This window comes from Salvelinus fontinalis, chromosome 3 (assembly GCF_029448725.1).
Source record: "Salvelinus fontinalis isolate EN_2023a chromosome 3, ASM2944872v1, whole genome shotgun sequence".
NCBI classification, from domain to species: Eukaryota; Metazoa; Chordata; class Actinopteri; order Salmoniformes; family Salmonidae; genus Salvelinus; species Salvelinus fontinalis.
In genome coordinates, this window is record NC_074667.1 from 54,613,479 (window position 1) to 54,627,311 (window position 13,833).

Here is a 13,833-nt window from a genome sequence, read left to right on the forward strand (position 1 = left end):
TCCGTGGTTCTACTGGAGGATGATCGAGGAAGGAGGTTTTCTCAGGATAAACTGTGCCCATGATGGTAGCAGATGGCATTGGTGAGGGGGGGGGGGTTGCTTGATGCTATGGAGTCCGCTGGCTGCCATGTTAAAACAAACTGTGGTAGTGTGGCTGTAGCTTGACTGGGTCAGGTCTTATAAATGTACAGTGGCAAGAAAAAATATGTGAACCCTTTGGAACTACCTGGATTTCTGCATAAATTGGTCCTAAAATTTGATCTGATCTTCATCTAAGTCACAACAATAGACAAACACATTCTGCTTAAACAAATAACACCCTAACAATTATACATGTTCATGTATTTATTGAACACACAGTGTAAACATTCACAGTGCAGGGTGGAAAATATATCTGAACTCTTAGATTTAATAACTGGTTGACCCTCCTTTGGCAGCAATAGCCTCAACCAAACAATTTCTGTAGTTGCGGATCAGACCTGCACAACAGTCAGGAAGAATTTTGGACCATTCCTCTTTACAAAACTGTTTCAGTTCAACAATATTCTTGGGATGTCTGGTGTGAACCTCTTGAAGCAGTGGCTTCTTCCGTAGTGTCCTCCAATGAACACCATTCCTTTTCTATTTATTTATTTATTTTTATTATTTTACCCTCTTTTTCTCCCCAATTTTGTGATATCTAATTGGTAGTAGTTACTGTCTTGTCTCATCGCTGCAACTCCCGTACGGACTCGGTCAAGAGCCATCGTCCTCCGAAACAACCCAACCAAGCCACACTGATTCAAAATACAAAAATACAGCCGGTATGATGCATTTTGCATCATATGATTCAAAACGTAGCTTCATATGATGCAAAATGCACCATACCTGCTGCATCCCTGTATTTTGAAAGTTAGATATCTTGAAAACTTGATTGCTGACATGCAAACATTTTGGGACTGTATCAACAATGAACTAATGAAACAAATACCAATAGAGAGTTTTGGAGTGGAGTGTTCCTTCAATACGACCTCACCCATCACCCATTTTCCCCAGAACAAACAAGCACAGACAGGACCTATATTTATAAGACCTGACCCAGTCCCAGCCAGGCTACAGCCACACTACCACAGTTTGTTTTAACATGGCAACCAGCGGGCTCCGTAGCCTCAAACCCTCCTCCTACCCAGAAGCCCCTGCACTGGCAGCCTAGCCAGGTCTGCATAAACCAAATTAGGTTAGGGGACACTCTGAAAATGTTGTTTACGTCGACCTAGCAGAAAAATACTAATTTGAGAATATTTAGTTTAACAAATAATATTTGGCATATTACAGTATGATCTGAGATGTTTATAAATACTAGAGGGATCTCAGCTGTAGGATTCTGCTCTGCTGTATATTGATGAAATTGAGTGTTCAGGTAATAGGCCAGTGAAGATGAATATGATCTCTCTGGTTCTGTATGAAAAGAGAGTGCGAGAGAGAGTGAGAGGGAGAGCAAAAATATATACAAACCAACTATAGGATGTGTGGTCTGGGCAAAGTGTATGAAGTTCTGGAGCACAAATTGAGGCTCTACTCCACGATATGTGCTACTACCCAGAACTGTTGGATGTCTGGCCGGCCCCTATGAAGAAACCCAGATCAGACGCACTGTTTAATACTGCGGCCTAAATATACCCTCCAACCATGGTCTCTCTCCCCATCTGAGTGACGCATCTGTTTCTTGTCAGGACATTCAGTAAGAGCAAAGCTAATGTGTGGTGGAACACTGTTGACGTCAACCAAAACAACCAGAGCAAAGATAGAATCGCCTGACTCGGTTAACACCAAGACTCCCTGGCTTTTACTGGTAAATTAAGAAGTGGTAAATCAGAGGTGCACTCCGGAATCGCAGTGCTGTACCTCCGGTCCCTCAGCCCAACTGGGTTCTCGTTTCTATTGTGATGGAGGTAATGTTTTCTTCCTCTGCCAGTCCTGGAACAGAAAGCGCACGCCTATCACCAGCTCCCCAACCTCGTCTTTCTCCACACTCCCAGGAAGAGGCTGCCTTACATAAGCAGGCGGGGGGAGCATCAGTCTGTGTGTTTGAGTGATCTGCCTGTCCAAGCCCACTCCTCCCAGTGACCTAGTGGCCCCGGGCCCCTCTGATCAACACGGCTTCTGCTTTCACCCCAAACACTGCCATTATGGCCCGGACTCACTCCTCTCTCTCCTCAGAAGAGACCCACGTTTACCTCCCTCTCTCCCTCCCCCCTGAAGTCCAAAGTATCCCCCGCAGCAGGATTAGAGCTCTCCCCGGCCAGCCAGCCTGTTTACTCTGGTGCTATTGGCCTGGTAGTAATTACAGACACACTGGAAGTTACTCTTTAGCCAGAATTATGCAAAGGTGTAAGTTAAAACAGGTTAAGTCTCTTATCACTAAGCCAATACGGCTCCTGCTAAATTGTTGGCAGTAAATGGTTCCTTTCGTCATGGCAGCACAATGGCGATACCAGCTTGTGCCAGTAATCAGGGGCATGGATCGACTGACACACGGGATTGCTCCATGGTAGAGAGCTCACCGCTAGCAATTCACACAGTGTTTTAAAGCAGCCCGACTCAAACGGCTGTCAAAACAACACGTATCCAAAAAGGACATCACACACATACAGTACCTGCATGGAAAAGAGGATGGGGAATCACACAGTGACATTCTAAAAGAGGATGGGGAATCCACACTGTGACATTCTACTTACATGGCAGATCACAAAGGCTTTAAGAGAGGGCAGTCTTTCTTACCTGGGGGAGAAGGAGAGCAATAAGAGAGAGGGAGGAATATGTTAAAACTTTGCACATTATTTGACAGTGAGGCATGTACAGTATTTGGAGTGTGCCAGGACAGCCTGTAGATTGGGTTCATTATTTAGAACGGTGAGGCCGGCGGTGAGAGGGTGAGCTTTTGGCCTTATTTGGTGCTGAGTGTGGTTGCTGGGTGCTCCCCGAGCCGGTCTCTGTGCTGGTCTCAGCTGGCCAAGCAACCTGACAGGCAGCAGAGTCTCCTCCAGTTCACAGTTCATTTTTGAGCTAGTTGGCTGTACCTGCACCAAAACTCCAGTATTTTTCCTTCATAGCTTGTTCTCCTTCTTTTAAACAAGGAGACAATTTGTTTTCATCACTTTAATTTCCATGACTGTTCAAAACTCTCTCTTGTCCGTCTGTGGCAGACATGCTGAGCAATACGTTTAGAACATCAAATCGCAATAAAATCACAGTATGGAATGGCAATACATATAGAATGGTGAGAATCGGCAACTTAGGATCGTCATATGGTATCGTGAGGTCCCTGGCAATTCCCAGCCCTAGAGTTCAACTAGTTCTGCTTCTGCCATTGAGTTGGTTAGACAGCTGGACATTATCAATAGAATAGTGAGAGTGATGGGTGAGGATTTGAGTTGACCCCAGAGCTCATATCAACATCAAGGCAGCTTATAGGAGAGAGCATCTCAGGAACAATCTCTTCTGAAAATCAGCAGTGGACTGGGGGTGAGGTCATGTCTGCAGATGTGAGCGAGTGAGTGTGTGTCTTTGCGTGTGTGTGTATCCTGTCATCAGAATATGACACACATAAGCATGGCAGTAGACTGAATCTGGCCCTCAGACTCTTTAGTGACAGAGAACACTGATAACCAACAACCCTTTAATGACTTGGGTGAAAAAACACACTGTCCAAGCCAACGTCTGATTTACATAAGGTGAACATGTCAGATAAGGATAAAGCAAAGTGCATCTGGTACAGTGAGCTAACTACAAATATAATGAGATTACTTTAGCTGTAAATCAACAAGCTATTTGATTACAAACCTGTAGTAGGCGTTCTAGTATATAAATCTCCTCATCTGATAACAGCTTGCCTCTACCCCACACGTCCATTTAAGTGGAGTGGGAGGGGAGGGAAGATGGGGTGGAAGTAGGGAGGGAGGGAGGGAGGGAGGGAGGGAGGGAGGAAAAGACATGAGTGAACAGACCACCATATGCATGACCCAGCCTTGACTGCCCAGGATGATGATCAGTGGCTGGAATGAGGCAGGCCTCAGGCTGGCGAGACTCGCCTGTCCACAGTTGGGATTAACATAGGTAACCGGGATCCCGGGACTGTTTCGGGAACAATTCACATTTCCCGATATATATAAAAAAAAAAAACAATAAATCAAGAATTCCCCAATGTCGCACTAATGCAATTCCACAAAATACACAACATGCGCAGCAGATTAGCAAAACAAATGCATTATCCAAACAGGTTGTCGCATGGAAGCCTTTAGCTTAGCGTTTTTACTTCACACAAAGTCAACAAATTCAAAGCAGACGCATAATCAACACTGCCGGACAGCACACGCGACCCGAATGCAGTTAATAAACCCTACAGGAAACCCCTACATGATAGACCCTTTTCCAGTAAACGACACTCTTGACGGCAGTAAGAAAGTTATGTTTTTGTTCCTTCTAAACAAAATAACTTTTTGGGGTTCTCACACGCTTACAATAATATTTTGAGTCACTAAGATTATATTTGCTTGTTTTCTTTGCAAAATAACTATTATGGATGGAGCAGTTGTTTGCTAGAATGCTAACGCTCATTGATACAGGCTGTAGCAAAAACTAGCCAAAGTGCCATTTTACTGGTTGAAGTGTTTTTTAAGAATAATTTAATTGATTTGCAATGATGACACAAACATTATATTAAGCAGGACATCCATACAAACCTTAAAATCCAATTATAATCCAAAAGTAGTGTTAAATGCACTCATAAGCAACATAGAGGCATTTTTTGCTGGTGATCTATAAGAACTCCCCCTTGTTCTGCCACCAACTTGCGCACATTGCCTTAGGGGTCTTTAACCTATAAAATAACATGTGCCTCTGAGCTGTCATAGTGACTCTTCAGACAGTCACACATTTCATAGGCCTATGCACAATTCACTCCATAGGCATCTCTGTTACAGACATGAAGTCTTGACAATTAGCATAATGGAAAATTCTAGAGCCTAGGCAATTTTCCAATCCAGTCCCAATCCAACTGAAACCCAAAATCCTGACTCGCATGAAAATTCCTAACTTTATTTTATTCTGTAATCCATTGGTTGCATTATCAAAGAACTTCTCTCGCATATGCAAGTCAAAATATTGCTACAGTATAACATTTGCTAAAGTATAACTTCTCTGTGCTGTCTCGTACTTGCTGGCCATATGAGTTTCGGTAGAGAATGTGTGATCCACAAACAGTATGAGAGTAGATATGGATATTTATAAACAGAGTTGGTCCCCATTTAATCTCTCGTGGACAAATGAAATGGTGAGAATCTGTCAAGACTCACGTAGAATTATGTGATTACGAACAGCAGTAATACCTGGTTTTGGGTTTTACTCACTGATTATTTGGACAAATCAGTATTGGGAGAAGGCGGTGCTTATACTGGTGCGGGGACTTTCAAGCCTGTGTGTGGATGATAAACGGTTTCCAATAGATTCCACCACCACAAAGTCAAAATTGGCTATTTCATAAAAATTCAAGAAAACTACAATCTCCCTTTTGGCCATGAAATTAGCAGAAGGGAGGTGTTTGGCTTAGAGTTTGCATTTGTGAGGGAGGAGACTTTGCTTCCTTCCTTTTTGCAAAAGTAAACAAAATTGTTAACGCCATTATCCCCAGAAGTAAAACAGGAAATGACAAACTTTCGCAAGATAATTTTACTTCTGGGTTACCAAGATTAGTCCACACTAAGAAACCTTAATATTGAAACTATTTCCACTCTTCATCTCCCCATTAATCATGAGCTGATCTGCTACACTATATATACAAAAGTATGTGGACACCCCTTCAAATTAGTGGATTTGGCTCTTTCAGCCATACCTGTTGCTGACAGGTGTATAAAATTGAACACACAGCCAATCAATCTCCATAGTCAAACATTGGCAGTAGAATGGCCTTAATGGACAGCTCAGTAACTTTTAACATGGCACTGTCACGTTGCCACCTTTTCAACAAGTCAGTTTGTCAAATTTCTGCCCTGCTAGTCAACTGTAAGTGTTGTTATTGTGAAGTGGAAATGTCAAGGAGCAACAACGGCTCAGCCGCGAAGCGGTAGGCCACACAAGCTCACAGAACAGAACCGCCGAGTGCTGAAGCAGGTAGCGCGTAAAAATCATCGGTCCTCGATTGCAACTCTCACTACCGAGTTCCAAACAACCTCTGGAAGCAACGTCAGGACAATAACTGTTAGTCGGGATCTGCACATTTGTGGCCTGCTGGAGGTCATTTTGCAGGGCGCTGGCAGTGCACCTCCTTGCACAAAGGCGGAGGTAGCGGTCCTGCTGCTGGGTTGTTGCCCTCCTACGGCCTCCTCCACGTCTCCTGATGTACTGGCCTGTCTCCTGGTAGCGCCTGCATGCTCTGGACACTACGCTGACAGACACAGCAAACCTTCTTGCCACAGTTCGCATTGATGTGCCATCCTGGATGAACTGCACTACCTGAGCCACTTGTGTGGGTTGTAGACTCCGTCTCATGCTACCACTAGAGTGAGAGCACCGCCAGCATTCAAAAGTGACCAAAACATCAGCCAGGAAGCATAGGAACTGAGAAGTGGTCTGTGGTCACCACCTGCAGAATCACTCCTGTTTTGGGGGGTGTCTTACTAATTGCCTATCATTTCCACCTTTTGTCTATTCCATTTGCACAACAGCATGTGAAATTTATTGTCAATCAGTGTTGCTTCCTAAGTGGACAGTTTGATTTCACAGAAGTGTGATTGACTTGGAGTTACATTTTGTTGTTTAAGTGTTCCCTTTATTTTTTTGAGCAGTGTATATATATTTCGCTTGTTTTTTGTCCCATCTTTCAGCTACCCTCAACCCCACCCATCTATCTCAAAACACCATCCACATTTTTTGAACTTTTCTATTCTCATAGTTTCTACATATTGTAGAGTATTATTATATTATTGATCGATTGACTAAGACTTTTCAGATCACCCAGCAGTGCAAGTTGCACAATTAACTCTGGGTAAATGTTGCAATTCTTCAGCCATTCCTGAACCTGCGACCAAAAACAAGCTACATATGGACAGCACCAAAGCAAATGATCTAATGATTCTGTCTCTTCACAGCAAAATCTGCAAAGCTGGGATCATTATATCCCCCATATATATAACATTCTTTATTCATGTCTTGGAGTTACTCTGCCTTCTGCATCAACGATTACAGGCCAACATATGTTTACAAGCTATTACTCACCTTTCTTGCTAGCTTGTTGTCCATGTCGTCTTATCTATTCTATAATTGTGCCTTATTTTACAGGCCAGATAAGCACGAATGAAGTCGGGACGCCACCTCTCATGTAAGCAATTTCCATGTTTTGGCTTTTATCTAACCTTGCTGCTTCTCAGTTTGTTTGTATTTGTTTGTTTTACTATACTTGTGAAGACCAGAAGTCCTCACAAGAATAGTAAACCAATGAGAATTCAGACAACTGAGGACAGTTGGCTGCTCATAAAATGGAAAAAGGCTATTTTAAGCTTAGGGATAGAATTAAGGTTAGAGGTTTGGGGTTAAGGTTAGGGATTAGGTTTCGGGTTTATGGAAAATAGGATTTTGAATGGGAATCAATTATTGGTCGCCAAAAAGTCCTCACAACTATAGTAATACACAATTGTGTGTGTGTCTGCAGAGGAGACCTGGTCTTGTACAACACAACAGTGAGGAGATGCAGAAGCTTTTAATTTGGCCCCGGCTACAGACACAAGCACTGGGCCTTCAGTCGTGGGCAGCTCAGGTCTCATCCAAAACCCCTGCCTCGCCCCCTCACCACACCCCTTCACCTCACACGCGTCTAATTACTAGTCATGGGAATACTGGGAAAACACCAACAAAAAGTAATGTTTAAAGATCTTTGATAGTTTTGAACGACTGCCATCACATTATGGGATAGATGAGGCAGTACAGTACATGGACATGTAATGGATTCATTGGTAGTGTACATATTCTGGCATCATGAGCGATGGCACACCCTGTTGCTGGTTGAGATGAGATGGAAGGCACTGTGGTTGATCTACACTGGGTCGTTTACAACGCCTGTCTATTTATATAATAATTAAACAGCAGTAATTGTGTGATAACTCAATCACGGGTCTGTGTAGACAACGTGACGCAACAGTGGGCCTCAACATCTCAGTTACTTCGCTCCCTTCCCCTCTTCTCTCTCCAGGGTATGGCCTGTGCTTCAATGGAAAACATTAAATGAGGAGGAGATGGAAAGCTAATAGCAGGGTCATTTTTCGATTCAGTAACTTACAGAGCCTGGTAGATAGTCATATGGGTTTGATTTGAGCTCTGATGTAGGTAAGAGGAGTGGAAGTACATAGCCTCAGATAACCAAATTCTAAATCATGACTTAGATCCCTGATTTAATGTCTTTGCTGTGTGGGGATAAGGTACTTTCTTTAAGTGGTCAACAGTATGTTGCTTGCATACTCTCTTACAGAGTAGTAAACTGCTGAGAAACATTACCGTTTTCTTTCTTTCTGAAATGTGGGACTGTTTAAAGTCGCTGATGAGCTCAGTCTGTTCCAACCCTCAGCCCCCCCCCACTCACACACACAAACATGGGATGTGTGCTCATCCATGAAAAGCACACATCCTCAGGAGTTCCTTGTCACTGATAGCCCTTGAGACAGAGCACCTTTTCACAGCACTTACTCAAACTAGCAGTTTAACTGCTCTGGGCTATGGCGGTGGTGTGAGGGCCAGAGGCATGTAAACACTAGACTACAATGCGCAGACTGACCAGAGTGCACACTTCTGTCATTCAAACCTCTTTACGACTCTGTCCCCACAAGCCACAGAGCAGTCCTGGGAAACAATATGCTGGCAACCCACACAACCTCAGCTGAGATCAGCCAGGGGGATAGTATAGGGTACAACAGCACAACAAATACATGAAATCACAATAATGTCGTCTTGTTCACTAAAATATGACTTATTATACAAGCTAATTCATAATGCTGAATGATAATTAATTGAGAAAAAGCACATCTCAAACCTGTAAACATTCTGAATGATTTTCCAGGCTGTAGTGTAACAATGGAAAAAGTAAACAAAAAAAGTCTTAAGCGGAGCCACTATTTTGGGCCGTTTTTTTTCTTCATCTTTCAAATTGCATCTGGAGATGTTTAAATGTAATTCAAATATGTACTGGGTGAACTGGAGGGGCTCAAATAACTGACAAAAATGGCGGTGAACCATGGATGCATTATTCTTCCCCTCATCACTGAGGTGCAGAGAGAGTCTCCTGAAGACACCTCACACATCTCTATCAGTCACTACAGTGAAAATCATTTTTTGGGAGTGAGACGACGAGGACTTTTATTCACAAACATATGTGAAAGTCAAGAGTGGAGAGAGAGAGAGAGATAGAGAGTAGGTGGACAGAGAAGAAAAAGAGGAAGAAACCTGCGGGAGCCTCAGAGAACTATGAGTGTCTGTGTGCGACCAGTGCCAAGAAAAACAAGGCGTAAGAGAAGGTTGGGATCTGATTTCAGCAGAGGCATGGCAGGAAACGGCCTCCTCTGGGGGAGGGGTGTGGGTCCACAGCCACGCACACGAGAGAGAGCGCGAGAGAGCGAGAGAGAGAGCGAGAGAGAGAGCGAGAGAGAGAGCGAGAGAGAGAGCGAGAGAGAGCGAGCGAGAGAGCGCGAGAGGGAGAGAAAGAGGGAGAGAAAGAGGGAGAGAAAGAGGGAGAGAAAGAGGGAGAGAAAGAGGGAGAGAAAGAGGGAGAGAAAGAGGGAGAGAAAGAGGGAGAGAAAGAGGGAGAGAAAGAGGGAGAGCGAGAGAGATCACATCTCTATAAACCCCTCTCCAATCCTCACATGACACTCCACATCTTACTCTAAATATGAAGATGACGGCCTTCACAAAATGGAAGATGGCACAGTTTGAACCATCAACACAGATTTGGTCCCCAAAAAATCTCTGTGAAATTCAAAAGGTCAGCTCAGTTCAGGCTGCCTCTCTCTCCACTAGTCAGGCCAATATCTGCATCTGGATCACCACTACACAACAGAGCCACAGGGACATTACTCACCACATGTGCTAGGAATTAGTGCTGGATAGGCTGTTTTGAGGCTAAAACTATACTGAACAAAAATACAAAATATAAATGCAACATTTAAAGTGTCTCATGAGCTGAAATAAAAGTTCCCAGAAATGTTCCATATGCACAAAAAGCTTATTCGTCTCAAATGTTGAGCACATATTTGTTTACATCCCTGTCAGTGAGCATTTCTCCTTTACTATCCACCTGACAGGTGTGGCATTTTAATAACCTGATTAAACAGCATAATAATCACACAGGTGCACCTTGTGCTGGGGACAATAAAAGGCCACAATGCCACACAGATGTCAAGTTTTTTGTTTTCTTTTTTTTTGTCATTTAGAAGACACTCTTATCCAGAGTGACTGGTTCCCATGGGAATAGAACCTACAATCCTGGCGTTGCAAACACCATGCTCCACCAACTGAGCTACACTGGATCAGCGAACCTTTCGCCCACACGACGCCATACATGCCGTCTGCCATCTGTCCGATACAGTTGAAAACGAGATTCATCTGTGAAGAGCACACTTCTCCAGTGTAACAGTGGCCATCGAAGGTGAGTATTTGCCATTGATGTCAGGTTACAACGCCGAACTGCAGTCAGGTCAAGACCCTGGTGAGGAAGACGAACACACAGATGAGCTTCCCTGAAACGGTTTCTGAAAGTTGTCCGGGTGGCTGGTCTCAGACGTCCCGCAGGTGAAGAAGCAGGATGTGGAGCTCGTGGGCTGGCGTGGTTACACGTGGGCTGGCGTGGTTACACGTGGTCTGCGGTTGTGAGGCCGGTTGCTACTCCCAAATTCACTAAAACGACGTTGCAGGCGGCTTATGGTAGAGAAATTAACATTCAATTCTCTGGCAACAGCACTGTTGGACATTCCTGCAGTTAGCATGACGACTGCACGGTTTGAGGGAGCGTTCAGTCGGCATGCTGACTGCAGGATTGCTCTACAGAGCTGCATAAGTGTTGCTCTCCACTTTCTGGAGGACTGAGTTTTGAAATCAGTGGAATTAGAGTATGATAGCTAAGGAGAATGAGACAATTCTGTTGTTTCATTGCAAATATGCAGACAGTCGGAAAAAAAACACACAGAAGGCTGTTGTATTCTGGAAACAGGTGTTTTATACATCTTCAAACTAAGGTCAGTTAGGATCACTACTTTAGTTTAAGAATGTGAAATGTCAGAATAATAGTAAAGAGAATTATTTATTTCAGCTTTTATTTCTATCCTCACATTCCCAGTGCGTCAGAAGTTTACACTCAATTAGTATTTGGTACGAAGGCCATGACGAAGGCCATGCAGCCGAAACGCGTCGTTTTTTTAAAACTTTGTTTCTATTGAACATGCCATACTAATAAAGGCATTTTAATTAATTATATGAAGAGTGCCTTGGTCCTCCTTTCTTTTTGATGACCTATTTACCCCTTTTACCAAAGAGCACCTTCTGTCTACCAAAATGTACTATTGTGTACCTTAGTAGCGCTTCCCTTCCTCCTCTTTCTACTAGTATTTGGTAGCATTGCCTTTAAATTGTTTAACTTGGGTTAAACATTTCGGGTAGCCTTCCACAAGCTTCCCACAATAAGCTGGGTGAATTTTGGCCCATTCCTCCTAGCAAAGCTGGTGTAACTGAGTCAGGTTTGTAGGCCTCCTTGCTCGCACACACTTTTTCAGTTCTGCCCACAAATTTGCGATAGGATTGAGGTCAGGGCTTTGTGATAGCAACTCCAATACCTTGACGTTGTTGTCCATAAGCCATTTTGCCACAACTTTGGAAGTATGCTTGGGAGTCATTTTCCATTTGGAAGACCCATTTGCAACCAAGCTTTAACTTCCTGACTAATGTCTTGAGATGTTGCTTCAATATATCCACATACTTTTCCTTCCTCATATTTTGTGACGTGCACCAGTCCCTCCTGCAACAAATTACCCCCACAACATGATGCTGCCACCCTTGTGCTTCACGGTTGGGATCGTGTTCTTCGGCTTGCAAGCCTCCCCCTTTTTCCTCCAAACATAACGACAGTCATTTTGCACAGCTATATTTTTGTTTCATCAGACTAGAGGACATTTCTCCAAAAAGTACAATCTTTGTCCCCATGTCCAGTTGCAAACCGTAGTCTGGCTTTTTTATGGCGGTTTTGGACCACTCTCAAAAGTGAGGTTACAAGTTTATCAACTTTTAAAGCCGAATAACTTTCCAATTTTTCCTCAACTGTAGTGTATGATATAAAATTTTCTAGCTCTGAGTCTGTACTTTTAGCCAATGTGAAAATCACAATTTCAAATGTTGCTACATAAAACCGATTTAGAGCCGATCAGTCAGAAATGTCCCAGTTCTTCCATGGCCTACATACACACCCAGCATGTCACCCATTGAGCATGTTTGGGATGCTCTGGATCGATGTGTACGGCAGCATGTTTTTTAAAGATATGTGTGACAAACAGACTCATACGGTAACTATTTTCCCAGTCATGTAAAATCCATAGATTAGGGCCTAATGAATTTAATAAAATTGACTGATTTATATTTTTGTTCAGTATACTTTCTTTAACTTACAATATTGCACACAATATAGTATTGGCATGTAAAGTACTTAAGATTTTATTTGTCATTGGTGTGATTCTAATGCAGTGGAGCAGTAGAATTGTAACGACAGCAACTGCTAGAGTGCTCTGTGGACCTCACTTTTGTCTTGAGTTAATCTCTGATGTAGCAAATTGGAAATAGAGAAACTGAATACCTGAAGAGGAAAAGGAGTCTGATTAAAAGAGCCATGTTGTCCTCCAGACTGTGTTTATGTGGAAACACCAACAGAACATAAAACACAGCAGCATAGCCTGGCCACTTGGCCAGTGAACATAAACACCAACTTGTATCCTTTAGCTAAACCCTCACATGCAGGTCTGACCCTCAGAGCCTGCAGCCCCATCCATCCCCTCTCCATCCCCCTTCAGCCCCCTCTGTCCACCCAAGCCTCCTCCATTCCCCCTCCATGCTGGATGACTCAAAGGTGGGAGTAATGATGCCAGGTGTGACCAATCAGGCTGATAAAGAGAGGGTCTGCTGTGGCCCAACACACAGCCCTGCATGGCCTGGACTCAGTCCTAACTACCTCCCTCTCCGTGTAACCTGGGCCTGTACACACCTCCACTGCCCTCTCTCTCTCCCTCCCTCCCAACCTGCCAGTATAAGCTGGGCCTGTACGGTGTTCTCCCTCCCTCCCTCTCCGTCGAGCTCAACACAAGTCTGCTCAACACATTAAACAACTTATCCCATTCTGACAGTAGGTTTAACGCAAATGCAGCCATCACCGTGAGTTATGCCATTCAGGTCAGTTGAGGGTTCATGAGAATAATACAAATCATATCTAAAATGGACCTGGGAAATAGAATTGCATCATAAAACTGTGAGAGAATGATGGAGGCCTGGAAATGTAGGAAATCTCTTCACCAAGAATTCCCACAAAAAAAAAGAGGCATGTGATCGTGTCTCAGTGTAATCAAGGTATGACTATTGTTATTGTCAAGTACAAATCTCTTTTTGGGCTTAGTTGTGGTACATTTTCAGTGTACAAATGATTATAATTATGTAATGCCCCCCCACCACCATCCGCGCCAACAAAAATAGGCCCGCGGCTGAATCTAGTTGCTTTAGGGTGCTCTGCTTCCATCAGAATCCGGCAGTGATGAGGTGAAGTCCTGAGAGGGTCGTGTTGTTCAT

The 13,833-nt window shown here is 43.6% G+C and overlaps 1 protein-coding gene across 1 annotated transcript in view; it reads right to left on the reverse strand.

The window, feature by feature from the left end:
* The window catches only part of LOC129851134 (E3 ubiquitin-protein ligase PDZRN3-B-like), a 131,396-nt gene that overhangs the window by 76,715 nt on the left and 40,848 nt on the right, over window positions 1-13,833 (reverse strand). The gene's annotated exons all lie outside the window — the stretch shown is intronic.